This window comes from Leptonychotes weddellii, chromosome 12, assembly GCF_054177405.1.
Source record: "Leptonychotes weddellii isolate Sample4059 chromosome 12, ASM5417740v2, whole genome shotgun sequence".
NCBI lineage: Eukaryota > Metazoa > Chordata > Mammalia > Carnivora > Phocidae > Leptonychotes > Leptonychotes weddellii.
This window is the reverse complement of record NC_138380.1, coordinates 56,388,358-56,414,790: the sequence shown is the minus strand read 5'-3', so window position 1 is coordinate 56,414,790 and position 26,433 is coordinate 56,388,358. Positions and strand designations below refer to the sequence as shown.

The following is a 26,433-nucleotide window of genomic DNA, read 5'->3' as shown; positions in this document are numbered from 1 at the left end:
CTTTCATATTCAAGAAATTGAGTGAACCATAAACAAGATAAACCCAAAGAAATCTATGCCAAGACATATCATAATGAAAGTTTAAAAACTAAAGACAAATCTTAGAAATGACTAGAGAAAAAGAATACTTTACCATAGAGGGCAGAAGGGAGTGGCACAGTATTTTTCTAGGGCAACAACAACAACAGAACTCTGTCAACCTAGAGTCCTATACACAATAAATATATCCTTCAACAATGAAGAAAAATTCAAGATATCATCAGATGAAGGAAAACTAAGAAAATGTGTTGCTAAGGAACACAGTAAGGAAAATTATGGGCAAATAAAATAGACTTCCCTTCTCTTTAGTTTTTAAAATTATTGATGGTTGAAGCAAAAATTCTAACACTGATATGGTTTGAAATATATGTAAAGGAAATATTTTTAAATATTATAAATGGGAGAATAAAAAGAGATAAAGGGAGATGAGTTTTCTACTTTTAACTTAAACTACTGAAGAAATAACATCAATAGACTGTGAGACATATCACAGTATAGAGATAGATATAAAGATATAATACAAATATATAGATATCACACACACACACACACACACACATATAGATAATGTAATAGAACAACCACTAAATAGCCATACAGAAAAATACAGTCAAAAACAATATAGACCTCTGCAAGCTGGCAGTCAACACGGTGCCCTTCCCACTTTTCCACTTCTTCATGCCTGGCTTCTGACCAGCCATGGAAGCCAGCAGTATCAGGCCGTCACTGTACCCGAACTCAGCCAGCAGGTCTTTCATGTCAAGAACAGGCTGACTGCCTGTGACCCCAGCCATGGCCATTACCTCACCACGGCTGCTGTCTTTCATGGGCAGATGTCCATGAAGGAGGTAGATGAGCAGATGCTCAATGCACAAAGCAAGAATAGCAGCTATATCATGGAATGGATCCCCAACAACGTCAAGACAGCTGTCTGCAATATCCCACCCCATGGCCTCAAGATGGCAGTCACCTTCACTGGAAATAGCACATCCTTGCAGGAGCTCTTCAGACACATCTCAGAGCAGTCCGGGGCCACATTCTGGCGCTGGTACACAGATGAGGGCACGGATGAGATGGAATTCACTGAAGCTGAGAACAACATGAACAACCTTGTTTTCGAGTACCAGCAGTACCAGATGCCACAGCAGCGGAAGAGGAGGATTAAGGCAGAGACCGTCACCTCAGACTTCTCAGTTCCCTCAGCCTTCTTCCTCAACTGCCCCTGTTCTCTCCCTCAGAATTTGCATTTTCTGCCTCTATCTTGTTTTATTTGTTTGTTTCCTTTTTTAGAGGGTGTGGTCCTAGATTAGTGCTTGGCACATAATAGAAGCTCAATATTTTATTGTTTTTTCAATGTCTGCTCTCCCACCCTTGGGAAACCTAGATTTCTGCCAATCTAGGTAACCCTGTATTTCCTTTTGGTGTCCAATTCTCCCATCTGTCCAGCTGATATTTCCCTTTGCTTTTTTAAGGTAATTATCCAAGAAGCTGGTTCTCATCAGATCCCATTTAGAACCATGTGCTGAAAACTCGGATAAATGGCCATCATCCTCAGCCTGTGTGGTAACTCAGGGGAAAGGAAACCAAATTACCTCATAGCAGGTAGAGGTACATAGGAGGAAGGGGTAGGGTTTTTTAATCTAGAGCAGTTTTGGAGAGGGATACAGGCTATTGAAGTCCTAATTTCCAGGAATTTACCTGCTCCTCTCTCAGCTTCAGGAAAGCTGTTAACAGTAGTATCTCCATTTTCAGTCTCCTTCCAAGCTCTGTCCTGAGCTGTTTCCTTTGTAGGGGTCCGCCCCATTCTGTTGAGTGGGTTCCTTCCCTTTCTTACTTAACCTCCTTCAAATGTTGAATTCCTTCCTTTTCCCCTGGTCAGAGAAGGGGGCCAAGAGGGGAAGAAGGACTAGCCTTGGTCCCTAAAGCCTCCAGAAAGGCCCTCCCTATCCCCATCTTTTCTTACCAAAAACCCAGCCCTGCTGTGTACATATAGAAAGGTATGTATTACCATGTGAATATTTGGGTCATTCCTCCAGAGAGGGGACAAAGAGACCCTCTGTCTTTTGGCAACATCTCATCTCTTCCTTTGACTATTCCCTCCCCCCCACCCCACCCCAACCCTCACCCTTGGTTTTGTCCTATCCTACACTTCAAATTTCTATTTTGAGTTGAACTTGCTTTTTTTTATATATATATTGAAAAAGACAACATTGCCCCAAGAGCCAAAAATAAATGAGAATTGGAAAAAAAACAATATACTAAATTCAAATGGTAATCTAGAAATGCAAAAATCAATAAGATTTGAAGGACACAGCTAAAGCGTTGCTGAGAGAAAAATTTCTAGCACTAAATAATTTATGTATGTATGTACATATATATATTTTTAAAAACCTAGTGGATTAAAAATCTTAAGGATTATACATTATATTTTGAAACATGTCTTAGTTATATGTATGCATATGTGTTATGTCTATATGTATATGTATTATGTATATACTTATACATACATACAACAGATATGTTTCAAAATATTTTAAAGTTTAACCCTTAAGATTTTTAATCCACTAACTTTCTAAATGACACATTCTATATAAAAATAATCTTAGTTTTTGACTGGTTACGAAAACTAAACCTAATACATTCAGTTCCAAAGGCTGAGTGTGTGGTATTAATTGATGTCCTGGCTCCTGTTGGCTTGTGAATGTTTAAAATGTCCTAGGTATTTTCATGGCATTGCAATAATGGATATACCTTGTAAATTGAGATTTCATGCATGAAAAGGATCTATCTACCAAAAACAACTTAACTAAACCTCTTTTTCTACATTCTTTTTGCCATCATCTCTCTTCTACCACCATTATAGTCATTGATGGCTATGAATTCCACCAAGAACATCAATTCAACAATTTGGACACAGAAGCTACTAAGATCAGGGAGTTCAAATGAGTGTGCAATTGACAAGAGCAGCAGGAACACAAGGACCTTCTCAGGACCATTAAGCAAGCCCAATCAGAGCTTAATGGAGGAAGGCAATGAATAAAACTCCAGTGCTTCCAAACTAATATTGGCTATGTTGACTGTGTATCCTGGAATAGAAATTTGATCCTGGAACAGAAAAGGGACATTCATGGAAAAAATGGAAGAATCTGAACAAAGTCTAGTTTGTTTTTTTTAATAGTAAAATACCAATGCTAATTGCTTATTTTAACAAATGTGCCTTGGTTATGTAGGATGTTGACATAAAGGGAAAATGGATGAAGGGTATGCAGGAACTCTCTGCACTTTCTTTGTAACTCTTTTACAAATCTAAAAATATTTCATAATGTGAAGTTTTATTAATAAAAAACTAACTGAAATCTTGTGTACAAAGACTTGATAGTAAGGGCTTTGAAGCATGAAGTCGTGATTCTAGCAAAAACTCAATACATTGATCAAGAGCAATACAGACTTAAAAGAGATATGCCAGAACTGACTGGAACAACTCTTTTAGTCATATTGCTTAAAGATCACCACCACTTTCTAAGTGGTAATTCTAGAATGAAATCAGAACACATCACATATTTAAAATAATTTCACATAGATAATAATGTGAAATTTAGTGTCAGAATAGTTATACTACAGCAAGCCAATGCTTGCTGTATGCATTAGAAATGGCATAAAGAACCTTCAAATTTTCCATAAAAAGACATTTATATGCAAATATGAAGGTTAGGGAGAACACTGTAGAATACTTGGACTAAATAAAGACTGTCTTCAATCTCTGAAGTGAAGTATAAAAAGCAAGAAGCCCTTGTAGCAGACTAAGCAGTTTGGATTCTTAAGTTTCACCTGCAATATAAATTTAATTTTCCTCCACAATGAAGAATTAAAGTCCCATAAAGGTGAAATCTCTTCAAGCCACTTTAGTTTTTCCTCTAGACAGATTATAATTCCTTTCAGGAAAAACAATCAGAAAATCAGAAAAAAATTTAAAAATTTCAAAAAAATTCAGAAAGCAAGCTGGGGTTCTTTGCACTGATATTTTCTTACAAAGTACAAAAATGGAAGATGCTGGTCACTGTCCAGCCACTGTTAATAAACCTGTTATTGCTTCTATGTCTTTAGTACATTGTGAGAAAGTACATAGAATTTGATTCAAAAGTTAGAAAACCTGAGAGTGTGGCTAAGTGGTATTTAGTGCCATTCTGCTCCTTCAGGAGATTAGAAGGTGAGAAAATTCATATCAACCTGCAACATCCTGGCCCAAATATAGTGTTGAACCTGTGAAGGATTGTTCCCTGTGTCTTTTGAGGGACCAGCGCTCAAATGCATAGTTCTAAAAATTGAGTTAACTTTTTCTTTTCCTTTTTAGGATTCTGGAACAGTATTGGAAGTAAAAATAAAAAGATGACTATAATTAAAAAAAAACATAATTAAGCATTCAATCCCATTTTCTTCATAGAACACATAATAAAATGTAAAAGAAATTCTAGAGTAAATGCCATAAATAATAGAACTAATTAAATTAGGCAGATATCATACAAATTGAGAACAAATTTAGAGATGATAATTTTTCTCCCCTTAATTATAGCAGATTCTTCTCCATAAAGAATGAGTAAAATATCTCAACTATAATGAGATATCACCTCATTGAGACCAATGAATTTGAATCTGCAGTATAAAATACTGTTGATGTGTCTAAACTTCATTATTCTTCAGATAATTCACAATTAAAAGACATTAAAGGGGTGCCTGGGTGGCTCAGCCGGTTAAGCACCTGCCTTTAGCTCAGGTCATGATCCCAGGGTCCTGGAATTGAGCCCAGTGTCAGGTTCCCTACTCAGTGGGGAGTCTGCTTCTCCCTTTCCTTCCAACCCTCCCCTTGCTCATGCTCTGTCTCTCTCAAATAAATAAATAAAATCCTTAAAAAAAAAAGACATTAAAATTAAAATATTTTAGGGTAATTCATTATCTCATGCTACTGTATTAAGGTAATTTGTAAATTATTAGTCTAAATTATTAGTCAATTTCCATTCAGACACAAGTCTAAGTGAACTTTCTCATTATCAACTCATAATTCTGTGTCAAAATGCAAAATAGTGAAGTGACTCAAAACTGTAGAAGCAATGTAAAGAGATAGTGGATACCACCAAAAAAAAAAAAAAAAAAAGAAAGAGAGAGAGAATTTTTACAGGTTTAAGAGGCTGGTATACTCTTCTCTCATTAGGATATGACCACTTACATGGTCAGGAATCTTTACATGTTTTAGTCACTGCTATATAATAAGATCCAAGACAGAACTCAAAATCCATGCTTTAATCTCCATTTTATGACTAGAATCTAGAAATCAAATAAGGTAAGCATGGACAGAGAAGAGTTAGCTAATTTTTTAAATAAGGCCTCTTTTTCTACTTCTTTTGTCAAGACAAACCATATTAGATTTAAAATAATAATTATTAGGGAAAATGGCAACAAAAAAAGCATGATAATTTCATATGGATTATTTGTAATGCTCTGTAGTAACAGTAATAATTAGATGGCCCCTGAATTCAGACCATCTGGTTTCCAATCTGAGATCTGACAAATTGCTGTGTGACCTTGGGCAAGTCACTTAAACTTTCTGCGCCTCCTTTTCCTCATCTGTATTTTGCAGACAATAATAGTACCTACTTCATAGTGTTGTCATGACAATTAAATGAGAAATAAAAACCGCTATTTAAGTGTTAGCTAGTAGTTGTAGCAGCATATCCTGACAATTGTTCAGTCTTTCTGTATGGACAACCCTAATCAAGGCAGAATGTAATAAGAAGTTCACCTCACAGATGAAATGCATACATAATAACAACTCATTGAATTTCTAATGACTTTCAGAGTTATAAACATTAATAATTTGTCTCTAAACAGTACTATGTAAATATAAAAAGAACATAAAATAAACTTAGAGACTGGGAATTACCTTTTTAACTTTATAATTACCTTTTTAAACCCATGCCTATAGCTAAAATCACATGTAAACTATCCTAACCATAGGTGATTTATTTAATATGTATTTAAATATAAATTAACATCTAGTATTGCTCATAATTATGGCTCTTCATTTTATTGTTATAGTTTTATGATACATATTTGTTGCTTATTGTTTATAGCATCTTCTAGGTTATTGTTGGGATAATACTATTGATTTCTCTTTGAATCTATATTCTGCCATGTTGAATTATATACAAGGAAAGAAAAAACAATGTATTTTGATAATGTATAGGACTCTGGAACAAGTTCAATTAAAAATAAGTTAAATACTGTGGTTAGTCTGCATGAAGTACCAAACATGAGGACATCAATTTCAATGGCAATCTGCATTCAATATTTCAGCACAAATGTTTCAAAATATGATTTTAAATGTATGGCTTTATACATATGTTATGGGTTGAATGGTGTACCTATAAAAAGTTATGTTGAAATCCTAACCCTCCATACCTCCAAATGTAAGCTTATTTAGAAATAAAGTCTTTATGAGGTAAATAAGTTTAAAGTCATTATGCTCAGTCTTAATTCCATATGACTGGTGTCCTTGTAAAAAGGGGAAATTTGGACACACAGACACAAATACAGGGGAGAGAATGCAAAGATACACAGGGATAATGTCACACGAAGAACAAAGATTGGAGTGATGCATCTACTACAACCCAGGGAACGGCACAGACCTACAAGAAGAAAAGCAGGGAAAGTTCCTTTCCTCGTACCTTCAGGGAGAACATGACCTTGCCAACACCTTGACTTCAGACTTCTGGCCTCCGGAGCTGGGAGACGAAAAACTGCTCGTTGCTTTAAGCCATCTGGCCTATGGGACTTTGCTACAGTAGTCCTAGGTAGACATGACATTTTACTAAAGGTGCTGTTACTTTTCTGGTGTTTACTTACCCATCTTCCATAATCTTGAGTTCTTTCAAACGGAAACTGATCTATAAGGATGTCACATGCCTGTAGAAATAATCCTGAATCTGAAGGTGGGACACCACAGGCATAAGCCAGAGTTTTTCATCAGTAGACGTGATTGTGTTCTCATACAGTCTATAAAATGTGTATTTTATTTATGCAGGAAAAATGGATTAGGGTTTTCCATGAAAAAAAGCTAGTGTAAATTTTGGGGTTTTTTTAAAACATTTAGAATAATTTGTTTTATCTAAGACTGTTTTTTAGTGAGAAAAAGAAATGTGTTCTTGTCCACCTTTACTTGAATATTCAGTAGAAACATCTTAATGCTAATGTTGGGTCAAGGATAACAACACTTAGGTAAAAGAGATATACTAAACCACATCCTACATATAATTTGAACCACAGAAATGAATGCATTATATAGTATGCATTAGTTATAACCATTCACCAGGAGCCAAATGCAAAATAAAAAAAATTAAAAAGGGAATCAACTAAAATTTCTACTATAAAGCATTCCACTATGATTGAGAAACACATTTTTATCATCTTTTTTTGTTACTGAGAAAGTAAATTCATTCTTCAAGCCACAATGCCTTGGTTACTCTTATAGGTAAAGAATATAAACGACTTCCATGATAATTGTAAGAATGATGAATATGTTTACTTCTTTCCTACTCAAAAATACTTCTTTCCTCTTGGATTTCCTTTTTCTTCGGGTTCAAAATTACAGATTTTTCTCTGAGTCCTTCCTGTGCACTAACTTCATTCAGTTTTAAATTCCTCAGATATTTTAGTCTTTAATGAAAAGACTAATGTTTACAGAAGATTATGTCTATTATGCAATGTTAAAGCAGTTGCAGGCTACAAAGACATCAATTGACAGCTCCCAAGGGAAGGAGGAAGTAAGTTAATATGATCTGGATGGAGGACAAGAGAAAACAAATCAAGAAGAATGACAAACTCATGCAGGCATAAAGAGTATGAATCAATGATGAGAAGTGGATCTGATCCAGGCAAGTTGGACACAAAGGGAGGCGCTATACAGGAAATGGGTAAGTGTACAGACTATGGAGTCACACCACATTGATTGACTATATCTCTTAGTGGCTATGTGAGCTACAGCATTAGTTTTCTAATCAACTTAAAAGAAGTAGTATTATCTATCTCATTAGTTTATTGTAGGGATAAAGTGAGATGACATTTTCAAAGGTCTTAGCACAGTATTTGTGTGGCACATTCTAAACATCTGATAATAGCCGAGTAGCCCTGTTAAGGCAAACAAGAACTGACCCATTAGGAGCACCTGGGTGGCTCAGTCGGTTAAGCACCTGCCTTCAGCTCAGGTCATGATCCCAAGGTCCTGGGATCAAGTCCCCCTTCGGGCTCCCTGCTCTGCAGGGGGCCTACTTCTCCTTCTCCCTCTTCCTGCTGCTCTCCCTGCTTGTGCTCTCTCTGTCAAATGAATAAATAAAATCTTTAAAAAAAAAAAAAAAAAAAGAACTGACCCAATAAGTATCAAACTGATCCAAGAATTATTTTCTGCATCCTTTTTTTAAAAATCTAGCTAACTAGAATGTTCTATGTGTCTTTTGGAATAAAATATCTATCATTTCCATGTCAATATTGATTATATTTTCATCTAGACCCAAGGCTTTAAGATAGATATAAATACCTTGATAACTTAAACTTATATCTCCAGGCCTGGTGCTCCTTCTGGAATGTATATTCAATTTCCAACTCAGTTTATTTACTTTGGTATCTAGAGACTTTTAAGTGGTCCCTATGATCCTTACATCCTGGCTTTCAATCCCTTGTAGAGTCTCCTCCCCTTGAACATGGGTTGGATCTGTGACTTGAATATGGCAAAGATACTGGGATATCACTGTTGTAATTATGTTACATTATACAAATCTCCTTGTATAAGCTAGCTGACTTGCTCCTGAGTCTTGCTTTCCCTTCTGATTTTAAATAAGCAAGATTCCATAAATCCCAAGGCTGTGAAGAAAGGAAGTTTGCAATAACCTGAGTGAGCTTGGAAGCAGAGCCTTCCCCAGATGTTGTCAAGATGAGAACCCAGCTGGCTGACACCTTGTTTGCAGACTTGCAGAGAACCCAGCTAAACCATGCCCAGACTCCAACCCCACAAAAACTGTGAAATAATAAATTTGTGTTGTTTTAAGTCACTAAATTTGTGGTGATTTTTTTATGTAGCAAAAAAATTAATACAGGGATTTAACAAGCATCTTCTCACAAATTAAGCCTGTCCAAAATAGAGTATCCCCCTAACATTCAAATCTGCCTCTCTTCTAGTGTTCCCTAAGTTAATGGCCCCACCATTCACCCCGCTGATTAGTTAAAACATCTTGGAACCATTCTTGATGCCTTTGTGCTTCCCAAACTGAAAAATCCTATCAGCTATGTCCAGAAAAGTAACACTTTTTATAATCATTTGGTTCTGATCATTTGCCTCGGCTACTGTAATAGCTTCTTTTCTTCAATTCTTGACCCTCTAGAATCTATTTCCATACAATATCCAGAGAGATCCTTTAACAGATAAATCATTTCTCAATTTCCTGCTCTCAAGTCTTCCAAACATTCCCATGAGACTTGGAACAAAATCCAAATCATTTACATGACTTGGGACCCAAATGATCTGGCCCATGAGTAACTTTTTTTTTTATCATATCCTACTTCTTCCTCCCTTATTCATTTTTCTCCAGCCATTCTGATCTTGCCAGTTCTTGAACACTCCAAGCAAATTCTCTACTATAGCCCTTCAATTTGGTGTCCTTTCTGCCTTAAATAATTTTCCCTTAAATATTCTCACAACTGGCATTCTTTTTTTCCCAAACTTCTACTCACATGTTATGTCTTCATACAGGTCTTTTATGAATGACTCATCTAAGGGAGAAAACTGCATGACTCCTATTTCACTTGCCTTAAGTTTTATTTTTTTTATAGTACTTATTAAAACTATCAGGAAGAACTGCTTTTTTGCTGCCTCTATTCTTGCCAGGACCCGCACTGCTGCCTTACACGTGCCTCACAGCAGAAATAATGTATGTCCTCCTTGAAAGGATCAAGGAATTAATGATTTCTTTGGAGACTTCCAGCACAATAGATAACATCTAAGGAATGATCAGGTGAAAATGACCAGGTGAGGCCATCCTGTATGTATTCCAGACCACTGGCACTAGACATCTCAACACTAAGACCCTGTGGCTGCAAGTAATAAGTGACTTATGGAGGACACCTGGACCCTTGTTTTTGTTCTGACCAGTTCTTGGATGCATGGGAGGACACGTACACCAAACCACAATCCTCAATGAAAATTCCAGACCCCAAGCAAAGATGAGACTCTCTCTCCTTTCCTTTCTAAGTCTCCCAGATGCTCTGTCTGTATCTACACTATATATCTTCAATAAAATCTGCTCTCACTTCTTCTCAGCTTGCATTTGATTTCTATCATGCATGAAGTCAAGGATCCTCTTGGCTGGTGGTGTGGGACCCCCTTTGGATCCTAGGACCAGGCCTGCCTACATCATTATCATTTGTTTATCCGTTTATATTCTGTCTTCTCAGTAGAATATAAGTTATATAATGCTAGTAATGCTTGGTTTTGTTCATTTGCTTATCCATTTATATTCTGTCTTCTCAGTGGAATATAAGTTACATAATGCTAGTAATGCTTGGTTTTGTTCATTTCCATATTCTGGAACACTACATGATAAAAAGTAAGTACTTGACCAATTTGGCATAAAATTGCTGTTGAAATCATTTTGGAATCCTTTCAGGAAAAAATATTCTACCATAGTGCTTTAAGAAGTTCAAAATATCTCATAGAAAAACATAAGAGTACATTTCAAACTTTTATTGAAAATTTAATGCTAACTAATCACAAAACTATATTCTGTCTTCATCTTTTTGTATTCTGTTTTAAGAAATTATTTAAGCGAATTATCCTCATAAAGTAATGAGTATCCCAAACTATAGCTCTTGATTTCTCTGCCCCCTATAGCTAAACTATCATTTTTTACTCTCCAATGTATATTTAATGCAAAGAAATAGAAAATAGTGTGGCAGAAAATAAATAACTTGTTCCCCAAGTATGTTAACAGTGAGTATAAAAGTCAGGTTTGTAATGTTATCTGACAGAAGCCAGAGACTGTGTCCATGGGAGATGTGCTTGTGGTGACACAATCCATCATACTGCCATTGTTTGACAGTCACAGACAAGAAGAAATACCTAGGAATTACAAATGAATTTTCTCACTAACAATTTATAGCAATTTGCAGAACATTGTAATTGGCATATTTTCTTCACATACGTTCCATATGTTACAATAAAAAAAGGGAGCTGTTTTTTGTACGGTTATTTTTTTCAAGAAGATTATTTGCCAACAGACTAGTGTAATGTGTTAATGAATTGAGTCAAATAATTCTCCCCTCTCTTGTCTGAGCCAGTGCTTTCTGCTTGAGGAATGGGTAGCTTAGATGATTGATAACAGAATCCACAACCTTTCACCTCCAAGTCACCAATTTGAACCCAACCTAGTTGAGCAATGAGAGACATTTGTTTCCATAGGCAGCTCATGAGAGGCTTGCATGAAATGAATGGGTAGTCTCTATTTGCTTACTGGACCTGAAATGATAGTTACTTGAATTAGAAATATATTCTGCTGTGAGTAAAGACCTACATTATCATTATACTAATATTCTTTTTCAAGGGCCTAAAGTTAATATATGATATTGGTTGGTATTTAGTTTCTGACTAGAATTTTACTCTCTGAGGCAAATTTACCTTCAGTATTTTCAATGTTATTTCAAAGTATTATTTTAGATTTTTAATAATTAAAACTTACACGTGGTATAGTAATGAAGGCGAGCAGAATTGGCTACCTCAAAATGTGGCTCTTTGGCATAAGGATTATTTTAAGCTAATTATTTTTTTTTTAACTGCAGACAAAGGAAAAGCTCTGTAAACCAAGAAGAAGTTACCCTTTTGTGAGAAACATTTACATTTATAAGGGAAATATAAGAGGTATACATGCTATTAAGATTGTTTGTTTTTCTCCTGTTAATCTATCAGTTATTACAGGGGGTGGGGAGTCAGGGGATGTCTCAGCCAAGAACCTACAAGGGTAAGGGAAAATTATTTTTTCCTCCCTCACAGAAACAAAGCAACTATGTGTATAATAATTAAGATTTTGCCTCAGATTTATATTTGGTTCTCAGAAGTTAGGGTGTCACCTTTTGTAGAGTTTAAATAGCTTTTATAATATATTTTTTTAAAGATTTATTTATTTATTTTAGAGAGAGAGAGCAGGAAGAGGGGCAGAGGGAGAAGGAGAGAGAGAATTCTCAAGCAGACTCCCTGTTGAGCTTGGAGCCCAACTTGGGGCTCCATCCTAGGACCCTGAGATCATGACCTGAGCCTAAATCCAGAGTCAGTTGGTTAACAGACTGAGCCACCCAGGCACCCCCAGCTTCTATAATATTTTAAATTCATTTATTAATTAAATAATTTAAAAGTAAACTCATAAAAGGATATTTTCTGAAGACATTTCAAAATAAGGGAAATAATATCTTCCTCTATTAGACTAACATGTGATCCAATGGGTGACTTAGTCAGAAGTGAGTTAGGTTAATTGGGATCTCTTTCCTAGAAGCTTTCAAATATATGTAATGGAAGAAAAAGTTCTTTTCACAGATAACTTTTATTTAGTTATTTATTTTGACAACTTTTTGTTTTATTTTTATTAACATATAATGTATTATTTGTTTCAGAGGTACAGGTCTGTGATTCATCAGTCTTACACAATTCACAGCACTCACCATTGCACATACCCTCCCCAACGTCCATCACCCAGCCATCCCATCCCTCCCACCCCCCTCCACTCCAGCAACCCTCAGTTTGTTTCCTGAGATTGAGTCTCTTATGTTTGTCTCCCTCTCCGGTGGTTTCGTCTTGTTCCATTTTTCCCTCCCACTTTGGCATAAGTATTATTGTGAGTTAAAAGCAATCCAAAGTCAACAGATTCAGAAAAAGCTGTTTACCTCCCCATCAACTGCCTGCTTTATCAGAAAAAGAGCTATTAAAAGAGATGCCTCTTTACCTAAGAAACTTATCTATGTAACAGGGCATCTGTGTTTTTCAAACATCTCCTTTCACCTTCCGGCTAATGGTCTTTCACCCCTTTGATCTTCAGACCCCTACTCCTCTCCTTAGCTCATATAAACATCATGTTGCCTGACAGTTTTTGGAATTTCCATTTCTTTGTGGATTACCCATACATACGCTATTAAATTTGATTTTCTCCTGCTAATCTGTCTCATGTCCATTTGATTCTAAGTCCAGCTAGGACCTTGAAAGCTAGAGGAAACTCTTCCTCCCCAACACCTCTAATGGGTCTTTAGTAAAATCTGTTTTTCTCACTACTCTTCTGTGAGTGTATTCTCTTTGAAGGACTGGAAAAAAAAATATTTCAAGGTTACCACAAGAAGAAACCAGAAGCTACCAATGAGAGGCAATCAACACAATTTCTTTCCTAGAAGATAAGCCGAAGTTATATTTTATGTGGCTAGAAAATCTACAGCCTTTGTTGTGATTGATATTTAGGTATTGATTCAACCAATGATTGTGAGTATTGGAACTACAGGAACAGGTAAAATGTGTGTGAAGGGAGGGGACGAGCCAAAGAGGAAAAATAAACCTCAGCTAAGGAGGAATTCAATAGATATCTGCAACTGAAAATCAGGAAATATCACTATGTACTTACTTAGAAATATGGACTAAAGCACTAGAAAAAGCAATGAAATGAGTTAAAGTGCTTGTCTCTGGGTAATGGGATTTGGGAGTGAGGAGCATTGAGAAGTCTATAGAAGAATCAATCAGTCCTTCAAAGAGATATATTTATTATTTGACAAAAATTAAATTGTATAAATAAAATTAAAGAAACAAAAGCTTACTCACACTTTCTCATTTTTAATCATCTAAATCTGTTTTGATGTCTTTAATTTGTTTAATGTTTAATATTATTGTAATTATCAAAGAAAAATAAGTGCTCATTTTAAAAAACTTAGAAATTGGGGCACCTGGGTGGCTCAGTTGGTTAAGCGACTGCCTTCGGCTCAGGTCATGATCCTGGAGTCCCGGGATCGAGTCCTGCATCAGGCTCCCTGCTCAGCGGGAGGTCTGCTTCTCCCTCTGACCCTCCTCCTTCTCGTGCTCTCTCTCATTCTCTCTCTCGCAAATTAAAAAAAATTAAAAATTAAAAAAATTAAAAACTTAGAAATTACAGAAAATTATCATTCTAACTTGGCTATGCTTCCCTAGCCAGTGTCCAGAGTTGTTCTACCTCACACAGAAAATGATGATCTCAAAAGAATTAAAGAACCACTTACCTAAAGATCACTGTTCTGCTGTAACCCTGAGACTATCTTCCATCTCAGTCTCCACACAATAAAGTGTCAGCTAAATAACTAATTATAAATGGAAATTTTCCAATTGACAATTGAATGTAAGAAGAGTCGATACAGATTATCAGGGCACAGAGCAATGAATATTATTCAGAAAAGACTTGAAATGATCAAGAAAATCATTACCTGTGATGATTTACACAATTATATTCTTGTGACAAGCAAGAATGGGCCATTAATTTATTCCATTGAAGGCTTTTTGATCAACCAACCTAGTAAAGAAAATAAGAAAATAATCAAAGAAGGAAATGGAGAGTGGTAGACTTATTTCCTTCTTTTTTTCCCCTTGCTTTATTTCTCCCTCCATCTCTACTTCCCTCTTTCCCTCCCTCCCTCTTTCCCTCCCCTCCCCCCTTCTATCTTTCCTTCCTTCCTTTTCTGCAAGGCGCAAGTGAAGGAAAAGTAATTCATAGTAGGTAAAAAGGTTTCTCCTCAGGAAACAGTTGTTTCAGGCTCAAGATTCAGCATAGAATCAATCTTAGCTGAGGAGCAGAGGGAGGGAAACAGGATTTACCAAGCACTTTTTCTGATGGCTGCAACCTCCAGGGCTTACCATTCTTGTTGATGTTGTTTTTTGACTTGTAGTTTTCTAATGTTTCCCACTAAATCGATTATTGCCTTTAGAAGTAATTTCATGGCTTTTAGAGTACTATAGCTTTATCTTTCTAACCTTCATGCTCTTGTGAAAGATTGGTCTCATTTCTTGTTAATTCTGATTCTTCTTTGAGGTTATGCTTTCCTTCTCCAAGGGAACCATCAGGTATCGTTTTATTAGTCTTACACATCATGCCACCTTTGGGGAATTTGTACTGGCTAATTCATCTTTCCTGACAATTGCCAAAATAAATGGTAGCCAGAGCACTTGTTTCATTTCTGTGAACTTATTTTATTACTCGCTACCTTTCACAGCTGTGAGCAGTCATAAAGACCAAACAGACAAGGATTTTCTTTTTCCAATATTATATCTAATGGTCAGTTTTAAATCATTTTAGTTGCAAAACTTTTTAAAGAATAGTTCAACCCTACATTTTTTATCTGACATATTCATTTCTTCTTGTATTTGGCAACAAAGGGTAATGGAAGAAACAACTCACTAGTATTAGAGTCTGCATTCTGGTCCTAGACTTATATATGACCTCACACGATTTACTTAAGGAGTTCACCCAACTTAAATCTTCCAAGCCTCAGTTTTATAATCTATAAAATATAAGAACCGACCTCTGAAGTTGGCTGAAGTTTTAAGATTGTGTTTCCAGTAAGAAAAGATATTGCCCAATTGTCAAGTCTTTAAATACCAACAAGTTCACCAAGAGTATATTTGACCTTCCATTTATCAAAGTTAATGTCTAAATGTCTCAGTTTTTTCAAAGATCTGAATTATTATGAAATACTCTTCTGCAGATACATAATTAACTAACAGATACCAGAACCACAAAAGGTTACAGAGTTTGGAATAAGGTCTTAGAGTAAGTTAGTAATTAGATATTTTTTTAATTCTTCCTACAAAATCCAGCCTTTAGGGCCTAAAATATTTACTATCCGGTCCTTAGCAGAAAAAGTTTTCCAGCCCCTACAATTAATAAACAAATGAGAGAGAAAGGACTATAGGGGAGAAGAGTGCATCACCCCAAGATGTGCCACATTGGCATGTGGATTGCTTTGAAACAAATGCAACTAGGACCCAGCAGACTCAGGAAAGTTGTTTTTGTTGTTGTTGTTTTTAACCTCTCCTTTAACTGCCTAAGAGAATTTATATAGATGGGCCTATACCAGGAAGAGCTATTATGAGAGAAGACTTTTCATATCAGGAAGACTTACCTGCATGGCAAGGCAAATCTTTGTTTAGCACACATTTGCATTTCTCATTTTCCTATGAATTGTCTTCCTCCCCTTTGAAGCCCCACACCCCCACCCCCTTCTCCTTAGCTCAGGATAATATATAAGCTTCAATTAGCCTGACTATCCGGGAGCCTCATGTCTTTGGTGCTTTTATACTGTATGAAATTAAATTTGTTTTTCTTCTGTAAATCTGTCTTATGTCAATTTAATTATTAGAGTAGTCAAAGCACCTAAAAGGAAGATGATAAAAGTTTTCTACCACTGCAGGATAAACCTTCCTTACAGAAGAATTCCAAAGATTAAATATAAAAGTGTGAGAAATAGAAAATCACCATCAGAACACAACAGTGATAATTACTGCAAACAAGATTCACTGATGGATGGCAAAATTCTAAGGTAAAACAGGATAGTTGCATAGTGTCAAAATACCCTCTCCCGTACATATTAATTATTATGGTCATTTTAACACATACACAATTTTGATAGTCCTCCCTCCAGAGAATTGAGTTCAATTCTTCTACTCTTTAGTGTGGGCAGGATTTAATAACTCGGTTGGAAAGATAGGAAAAGAACATATAAGAAAAGAAAATTGTGACTTCACGGTGGAGAAACGTGGTAGATACAATCTCAAACAAGTAATAAGATTAAGTTAACCAGTCATTGTGCATATTGGTATGTACCTTTGGTAGGATGCAATGAGAAGGGCATTTCATCTATGTGGTATTCTTCCCCAAGACACAGAATCTCAGTGTAATCATGAGAAAACATGAGATGTCTCAAATTGGGAAATGTTCTACAAAATATCTAACCAGTAATCTTCAAAACTCTCAAGGTCTTGAAAAATAATACTGAGAAAATGCCATAAACTGGTGGAAACTAAGAAATATGCCTCTTTTGAATGACTCTAAATTATTGGAGCCATTCAAACATGTTTTCTGCAAGGCAGAGTATACAGCAGACATTCATGGGCATCTTACTGCTTATGACTGTGGAAGAATTTATTTAATAGCTAAAGTGCATAGACATGAGACTATGTCTTTAACATATTACAGGATTATAAAGGTATCAGGTTATAATGTGAGTCTGAGTTGAACACAGCATGCTGAAGCTAATGTATATTAATATATAAAACAATGTAGATATGGCTATTCCTTTTATTTTTTATTTATTTATTTTTTATTTTATTTATATATTTATATATTTATTTTTAGATTTTATTTATTTATTTGAGAGAGAGAGACAGAGATAGTGAGAGAGAGTACAAGTGGGGAGGAAAGGGAGAAGCAGGCTCCCTACAGAGCAAGGAGCCAGATGCGGGACTCGATCTCGGGACCCTGGGATCATGACCTGAGCCGAAGGAGATGCCTAACCAACTGAGCCACCCAGGCTCCCTATTTATTTTTATTTTAAAGATTTTATTTATTTATTTGACAGAGGGAGGGAGAGAGAGAGAGAGCACAAGCGGGGGAGTGGGAGAGGGAGAAGCAGACTCCCTGCTGAGCAGGGAGCCCAATGCCAGGATCGATCCCAGGACCCTGGGATCATGACCTGAGCTGAAGGCAGACACTTAACTGACTGAGCCACCCAGGCGCCCCATGACTATTCCTTTTTAAATAGGACATAAATTGTGAGTATTAAATGAGTAAAAAGAAACACTGAATTGAGCTCCACCATGAAAACGAGGTAACTATAAAGATTGGAACTCTGTTGTTGTTGTTTTTAAGATTTTATTTTTAAAGTAATCTTTCCATCCAATATGGGGCTCAAACTTACAACCCCAAGATCAAGAGTCTCATGCTCCACTGACGGAGCCAGCCAGGCACACCTAGAACTTTGTTTCTAATTTTGCTGATTTAAAAAAACATATATCTAGGGGCGCCTGGGTGGCTCAGTCGTTAAGCGTCTGCCTTCGGCTCAGGTCATGATCCCAGGGTCCTGGGATCGAGCCCTGCATCGGGCTCCCTGCTCCGCGGAAAGCCTGCTTCTCCTTCTCCCACTCCCGCTGCTTGTGTTCCCTCTCTTGCTGTATCTCTCTCTGTCAAATAAATAAAATCTTTAAAAAAAAAAAAAACATATCTATTATAAGGAAATGAAAGACAAAGTGTGAATAAAATGTTTTATAATAATCTACTCTTATATGATAATAATTCTTGACAAAGTGTTGATGTGCCTCAATGCTAAAAATCCTGTGAAGTTAAAAAATAAACTTTTGAAATATACATGTGTTTCATTATAATTGCATATACTAGTAAAATAATTTTTCCTAACAGCAGAATATGAGGAGGTATCTCTCTCCTTTCTGTTCTGTCTTAAAGAGAAAGTAGCCCAAACATTACTAAAACATACTCAATTTTTTGTTAATCATTTCTTATTGAATTTGAATCATGTAAGAACAAAGGATGCCGTATGCCCTGGGCAAAGACTTTTAAGTGTGAATTGTGCATTCACACTGTAACAGATAAAAGAAGTACCTGGTTACTAGGGCAAATTATGTTTCTTTTAGGAAATTTACCCTAAAGCCCCTACTCAAAAAGCTATAATGACTACCTGACCACCTTCACCCCAGTATGCTCACTTTGTTTACTGACTTGCATGTTTGCTAATGAGTAACATCAACATTCAACAAGAACTTGGCACCAACCTAACTTGATCTCCATGGTTGCTCAGAACTTCTGTCAAGCTAATTGCTGCTCTATCCATACTGTGACCTAATTGACAAGAGGACACTTGAATACAAGATCCCTCTGCTTCAGGTGGCTAGCACAATACCTGGCTCATTTTCTTTCTTTCTTTTTTGTTTTTGTTTTGTCTTTTTTGATAAGAATATTCAAGTTCTCTCCTTGCAAATTTCAATCATACAATACGGAGTTATCAAATATAGTCACCATGTTTTACATTAAGTCTTCAGACTTTACTCATCTTACAGCTATAAGTTGTATAAGTTCTCCCTATTTTCCTCGCTCTCCAAACCCTGGCAACCACTTCTTTTTTATTTTTCTTACAACAACCTGATTGAAAAAATGGGCAGAGGATCTGACTAGATGTTTTTCCAAAGAAGACATACAAATGGCCAACAGGTACATGAAAAGGTATTCAATATCACTAATAATCAGAGGAATGCAAATCAAAACCATGATGAAATTTTACTTCACAAAGGTTATCATCAAAAATACAAGAGATAAAAAGGGTTGGCAAAGATATGGAAAAATGGGAGCCACTGTGCACTCTTGGTAGCAATGTAAATTGGTATAGCCACCATGGGAAACATATAGGGGTTCCTCAAAAAATTAAAAATAGAATTACCATATGACAATTCCATTTCTGGGCATTTATCAAAAAAAAAAAAAAGAAAACATTAACTTAAGAACATACACGCATCCCCATGTTCACTGCAGCATTATTTACAATAGCCAAAATATGTAAACAACTTAAGTGTCCATTGATGAATGGATAAAGAAAATGTGATATATTTATAAAGGTAATATTATTCATCCATAAAAATGAATGGAATCTTGGGGCGCCTGGATGGCTCAGTCATTAAGCGTCTGCCTTCGGCTCAGGTCATGATCCCAGGGTCCTGGGACTGAGCCCCGCATCAGGCTCCCTGCTCCACGGGAAGCCTGCTTCTCCCTCTCCCACTCCCCCTGCTTGTGTTCCCTCCCTCGTATGTCTCTCTCCGTCAAATAAATAAATAAAATCTTAAAAAAAAAAAATGAATGGAATCTTGCAATGTACAACAACATGGATGGACCTTGAGGGCATTACGCTAAGTGAAATAATTCAGAAAAAGATAAATACCATATGATCTCACTTATATGTGGAATCTAAAAAGGAAGAAAGAAAGAAAGAAAGAAAGAAAAAAAGAAAGAAAAGCTCATAAATACAGAAATAGATTGGTGGTTTGGTTGCCAAGGTGGTGGGTGACGGATGGATAAAATAGGTAAAAGGAGTCAAAAGGTACAAACTTCCAATTATACAATAAATAAGTCATGGGGATACAATGTATAACATGGTGACTGTAGATAATAATACTTATTACATATTTGAAAGTCGCTAAGAGTAAATCTTAAAAAGTTCTTATCCCAAGAAAAATAAATTCTTTAGCAACATATGGCAACAGATGTTAACTAAACTTATTGTGGTTATCATTTTGCAATATGTACAAATATTGAATCACTGTGTTGTACACCTGAAACTAACATAATATTGCACGTCAATTATTCCTCAACTTTAAAAAAGTTTAAAAAAGAATTAAATAGGGGCGCATGGGTGGCTCAGTTGGTTAAGTGTCTGACTCTTGATTTCTGCTCTTGTCATGATCTTGGGGTCATGGTATTGAGCCCTGCATCAGGCTCCATGCTCAGATGGAGTCTGCTTGTCCCTCTTCCTCTACTCTTCCTGAGGCTCGCTCACTCTCTCTCAAATAAAATCTTTAAAAAAATTAAATATGAGGGGCGCCTGGGTGGCTCAGTTGGTTACGTGTCTGCCTTCGGCTCAGGTCATGATCCTGGAGTCCCAGGATCGAGTCCCACATCAGGCTCCCTGCTCAGCAGGGAGTCTGCTTCTCCCTCTGACCCTCCCTCCCCCCTCTCATGCTCTCTCTATCTCATTCTCTCTCTCAAATAAATAAATAAAATCTTAAAAAAATAAAAAAAATTAAATATGAGAATGTTGTATAATTTGCCATTTTTAAATATATAAGAAAAGGTTCACAAACATTTATACTTCAACTAAAAACCTACTTTGATTTTATCAGATTATAAACTAATGCAAATTTACCATCAAGTATTTTAAAATTCTAGTTCAGACCAATAAGGAAGCAAATTTTGATGGCACAGTAACACCTTATTTTGATTTTTTGTTGTTGCCTCTTAATAAATAATCTTTAATTCCAAAAAAAATCACAATCCCCCTCAAAAAATGCTAGAAAAGGACAGAGTCGTGAATCTCAATGTTGACAAAATAACAGAACAGATTAGGGACTGCCAAAAGTAGTCCATGTCAAACAGAATGCAGGAAAATGTGGAGAAAGGATGCCCCCAGCTGTATATCCCTGACACTGCTGATAGAATACACTTCTCCAAATAAGTGTCTCATTTTGAGATAAAGAAACCAAAAGTTATTTCTTTACAATAAGGGAGAAAGAATAAGTAAGTGTGAAAGCAGTGAGAGCCTTCAAATACTTCATTTGGTAGAAGGCAAGGGTGAATGGGGAAAAAAAAATGATAAATTATTTTTGAACACTGCTTCTTTTCCTAAATGTGGGTTACCTAGGTATTCATTTCTGATAATTCACTGATCTGTATATTTATGTTTGGTACATTTTTCTAATGATATACCTCCATAAAAATAATTGATAAGGGGAATTCAACTTCTATTTACTGACTTCTGCAACCCAAAGAGAGAGAATGAACTTTCTATTCCTGTTATTATAGCTATGTAACAAATTATTCCAAACAACTACTTATTATCTTCAGAGATTCTGTACATCAGGAGTTCAGGCAGAGCATAACAGAGATGACTCTTTTCTGCTCCACAGTGTTCAGGTCTTCAATGAGAAAGTTCCAAATCTGGGGGCAGGAATAATCTGAAGACATGTTCACTCACATGTCTGGAAGTTGATGCTGGTTCACAACCAATTAGAGGATATTATAATGGACATAAGAGCTCCACTTGCCAGAGCAAAGAAGACCAAAAGAGAACAAGGAATATGAAAGACATCTATAAGAAAAATTTAAAGTTCTACTGTGGACATCAATCAAAAGAAAATACATACTACATTTCTGAGTTAAAAAAAAATAGTGAAGAATACAAAGATGTTAATTGTCCCTATGTTAATTTGTAATCTTGATGTGATGTCAACTAAAATAAAAACAGGATTCTTTTTTTCTGGTAAAGCAAGCTGATTCGAAGGCAAACTGCATTAGCTGTTCCACAAGTTTTGATTGGATTCAGATCACATTTGCCACCTCCACAACTGGCCCAAGCCACCATCACCTCTCATTTTGGCTACTGAAATAGCCTGCTTCCACTCTTGCCCTCCTCTCTCTCATTCCCCTCCCACCCATTAATCAAGTCTCTAAAACAATGTTCCTTTGATAATATCATTCAAATCCCAACCTTTCATTTACCTGCTCCAAAGGCCTTCTCACGCACTTAGAACGTAATCCAAAATTCTTAATGGTCTGCAAGGCATTCTAGTACCTGGATCTTTCTCTGATCACATTTCCTACCAGTGCCCTACTTATTCACTCTTCTATTTTTTCTGCTTTTCCACTTTTCTCCAGTCACGTTCCAAAAATAAGCTTTTCAAGCTCCAGCCTATCAGCCTTTGCACTCCTTGTTCTATCTGCCAGCCATGCTCTATGGAATCACGTTCATTCCTCCTCTTTGAAACTCCTATAAAAACCTGGGTATGTATACTGTTTTAGTTTCTTCATATCAGATAGATTTGTTTGGGGTTTGTTAGTTTTCTCCACTAGGAGGTGCATTTCCACAAAAATAGAAACTCCTGACCACTTAAAATCGCTCAATAAATATTGAAATGAATAAGTAGAGTCAGAATCATGCTGAAAATTAGCATATCATAAGAACAACAATGTAACCCTAAGCCAGCCTAACATAGGTAAAGAACTCAATCGATGAAATATACTGTAAGGATCAGAAATTGATCAAATACAATGCAATTTAGTATAAAAGAGAAAAAATATTCAAATTAGAAGAAAGGTTATTTTATAATTATTGGCACTTCAATAAATGAATATCCATTTGGAACAAGAAAATAAAATTAAGCATAAGTCTTACCTTATAACTTAAACTCCAGATGAATTAAGTATTTAAATATAAAAAAGGACACCCAGAAATTCTAAAAAAAAATCCTACCCATGGTAGAATTTAAAAAGTCATCTCAGAAATGGGATGAGTTTTATAACTATGGCATGAAGCCCAGAAACCATTTTTAAATGTTGAAGACGTTGACTACAAAAAAATTTTTCATGTTTTCATTTTAAAAATCACTTTTAAAAAAGCAAAGGAGGGAAAAAATTTGCAACTGGTATCACACAAATTGCAAATTTTCTCAATGTATGATTCCTTCCTATAAATAAGAAAATGACAAACAACCCAGTAGAAAAATGAGCAAAATATGTGAATAGTTATCATACTGAATTAAATAATTCTTAAATAGGGGCGCCTGGATGACACAGTGGGTTAAATGTCTGCCTTCAGCTCAGGCCATGATCCCAGGGTCCCGGGATTGAGCCCCGCATGGAGCCCGGCATCAGGCATCCTGCTCCGTGGGGAGTCTGCTTCTCCCTCAGCCCCTCCACCCCCGCCCGCCCCCACTACTTGTGCTCTCTCTCTCTCTCAAATGAATACAAATCTTTTTAAAAAAATAATTCTTAAATACATGAAAATATGCTCAAGAGCATTCAAAGAATGCAATTCAGCTGACAATGACCTGTTATTATTTACCTTTATCAATGGCAAGCGTTTAAAAAAAAAAAGATACCACATTGACAGAAAGAGTAGGTATAAGATATCAGACAAACTCATACACTGCTATTGGAAGTATAAATTGTAATACCTTCCATGAAGAATGTATCAGTTATCTATTGCTACCTAACAAATTGCCCTAAAACCCAGAGGTTTAAAACAACAATAAACAGGGACGCCTGGGTGGCTCAGTTGGTTAAGTGATTGCCTTCGGCTCAGGTCATGATCCCAGGGTCCTGGGATCGAGCCCCCCGTTGGGCTTCCTGCTCGGCAGGAAGCCTGCTTCTCCCTCTCCCACACCCCCTGCTTGTGTTCCTTCTCTCGCTGTCTCTCTCTTTGTCAAATAAATAAAATCTTAAAAAAAAAAAAACAAAAAACCAACAACAATAAACATTTATTTTTTTTCTGACAATTTCTCTGGGAGCAGTTTAGGCTGGGCAGTTCTGGCTCAGGGTCCCTTGTGAGGCTGCAACCAGGATGTTAGTCAGGGCTGCAGTCATTTTAAGGCTGGATTAGGTAGGGCTGGATGATCCACTCCTAAAGTGGTTCACAAAGCTGGCTAGCAAGTTGGTGCTGGTTGTTGGTGGGAATCCTCAGATCTCTATACGTAAGCCTCTCCCTGGGATACTTGAGGGTTCTCATGACATGGCAGCTGGATTCCCCTAGAGCCAGAGATATTAAAAAAAAAAAAAAAAGGCAGGGTGGTAACTGCTATGTCTTTTACGTCCCGGACTCTGTAGTCACATATCATTTCCCTAATATCCTATTGGTCACATGGGTCAGCACTGTTCAGTGTGGGAGGAGGCTACACCGGAGCATATATTTCTGGAGAAAAAGATCACTGAGAATCATTTTGGAGACTGGTTGCCACAGGGAACAAGATGAAAATATTTTTCAAATGAAAATTTCACATAAATTCTGAAACCAAAGTCCCACTTCTAGTTATCCTTCAGATATGCACTCCAATGTACAAAAGAATATATTCATCTCACCACTCTTTAGCAGCCACAGAAAAGTGAAATAGCCTAAATGTTTACCAATAGGGATCTTATTAAATAAATTATAATGCATACATACAATGTATGTATACATGTACCTTAAGGGAATGGGATGCCATGGATAGGATCCACAAGAAAGGAGGAAGGGGAAAAGGAAGTGGTGATTGGGATGACCAGAGAGGGAAATTTATTTTTCAGAGTCCTCTTCTTTATCTTTAGTATTTTATGACCAAGTACAAGAATTATCTACTTTGAAAAAGTGGGGGGAAAAAATACATAACTGTTACAGTTTTTGTAAAACAACTTATTCCCCAAACAAATGTGAGTTGGGCTCCACCAAGCCTTCATGACTTTTTGTCTTTCTGTGATATATTAATCAATTTGTTATCGCCATCATCTTTATTTGGACTTTCAACCCAATTCTTTGAGATTTCAACTTGAGTGTACTGATTACCTGGCTTATACTGTATCCCCCCAACATTCCTAAGCACAATATGAAACACAGAGAAAGTACTCAATGCATATTTGCTTAAATCAGAGTTTCTTAACCTCAGCACTACTAACATTTTAGGCCAGATAATTCTTTGTTAGAAGGAGCTGTCTAGTGCACTGTGGGATGTTTAGCAGCATCCCTGGCCTCTATCTACTAGATGCCAGTAGCACACTCTAAATTATGACAAAAATGTCTCTGGACATTGCTAAATGGTCCCTGAAAGGGAAGAATCATCCTCAGTTGAGAGCCATTGGTTTAAAGTAATGACATATCCAATCTTGAGGTGCAGTTACAGAATTTGAAAACAGATTTTAAAGCAATATTTACTATATATTTTCTACTACAATATAAAAATTTGATATATACTATTGGCGTAAGTGAATGAAAAGAAGGAATATAATACCTTATATACTATATACTAAACAAAGACTAATATTTAATACTTTTATCATTATTCATTTATTATTCTTAATTATTCCTTATTTTACATCCAGAATTGACCTTGCATAGGAAAGTAAAGAATTCAGAACTCCTCATTTAGTGAATCAGTATGATTTGCAACATGATGAATGATGGCCTATATGTGAAATACATTATTTTCTTTTCCCTTTCTTCCAGATGACTATAATGATAGACAAAAATGATTATCAGTATACCAAGGGTATGATTTGGAGTAAATACTCCATTCTTTGATGTAGATCACTTCATCAAATAGGGATTAAACTATATAAAGATTAATTATTCTAACCAAAGACTTAGTTCTGGATGATTTCTTTTAACTGATAACCAATGGTTTACAAACTAGAAATTATCATCTGTGAAATTGGATGAAGAGCCTCACAGTGAGAATGATAGAGTAACACTGAGGATATCTAAGATAGATCATTGTCATTTCACAAACAGCATTACTGGGGATAAAAGGCTTCCATAACACATGAGTAAAGGAATTACCAAATTTTTTCCTGTCTTTAAGATTGTCATTTTGTCACTGAAAGTCTTTGTGGCATTAAGAACATTTCCCATCTCTTCTACTAACTCATTTTCCCCCTTTTGTGTTAATTCTACCAAAAGGAGAAAAAAGAAAAGAAAAAAGGGGTGCTTGGGTGGCTCAGTTGGTTAAGCATTTGACTCTTGATCTCAGCTCAGGTCTTGATCTCAAGGTCATGAGTTCAAGCCCCA

The 26,433-nt window shown here is 36.2% G+C and overlaps 1 long non-coding RNA gene and 1 pseudogene across 1 annotated transcript in view; one reads left to right on the top strand and one right to left on the bottom strand.

Moving 5' to 3' along the window:
- The window catches only part of LOC102742056 (tubulin beta chain pseudogene), a 51,092-nt pseudogene extending 49,888 nt beyond the window's left edge, over positions 1–1,204 (top strand).
- LOC145716552 (uncharacterized) overlaps positions 1–26,433 on the bottom strand; it is a 262,595-nt gene that overhangs the window by 204,296 nt on the left and 31,866 nt on the right. Inside the window, exon 2 of the long non-coding RNA XR_014139321.1 lies at positions 14,557–14,642. This is a non-coding gene — a long non-coding RNA (uncharacterized LOC145716552). The remainder of the gene's footprint in view (positions 1–14,556; positions 14,643–26,433) is intronic.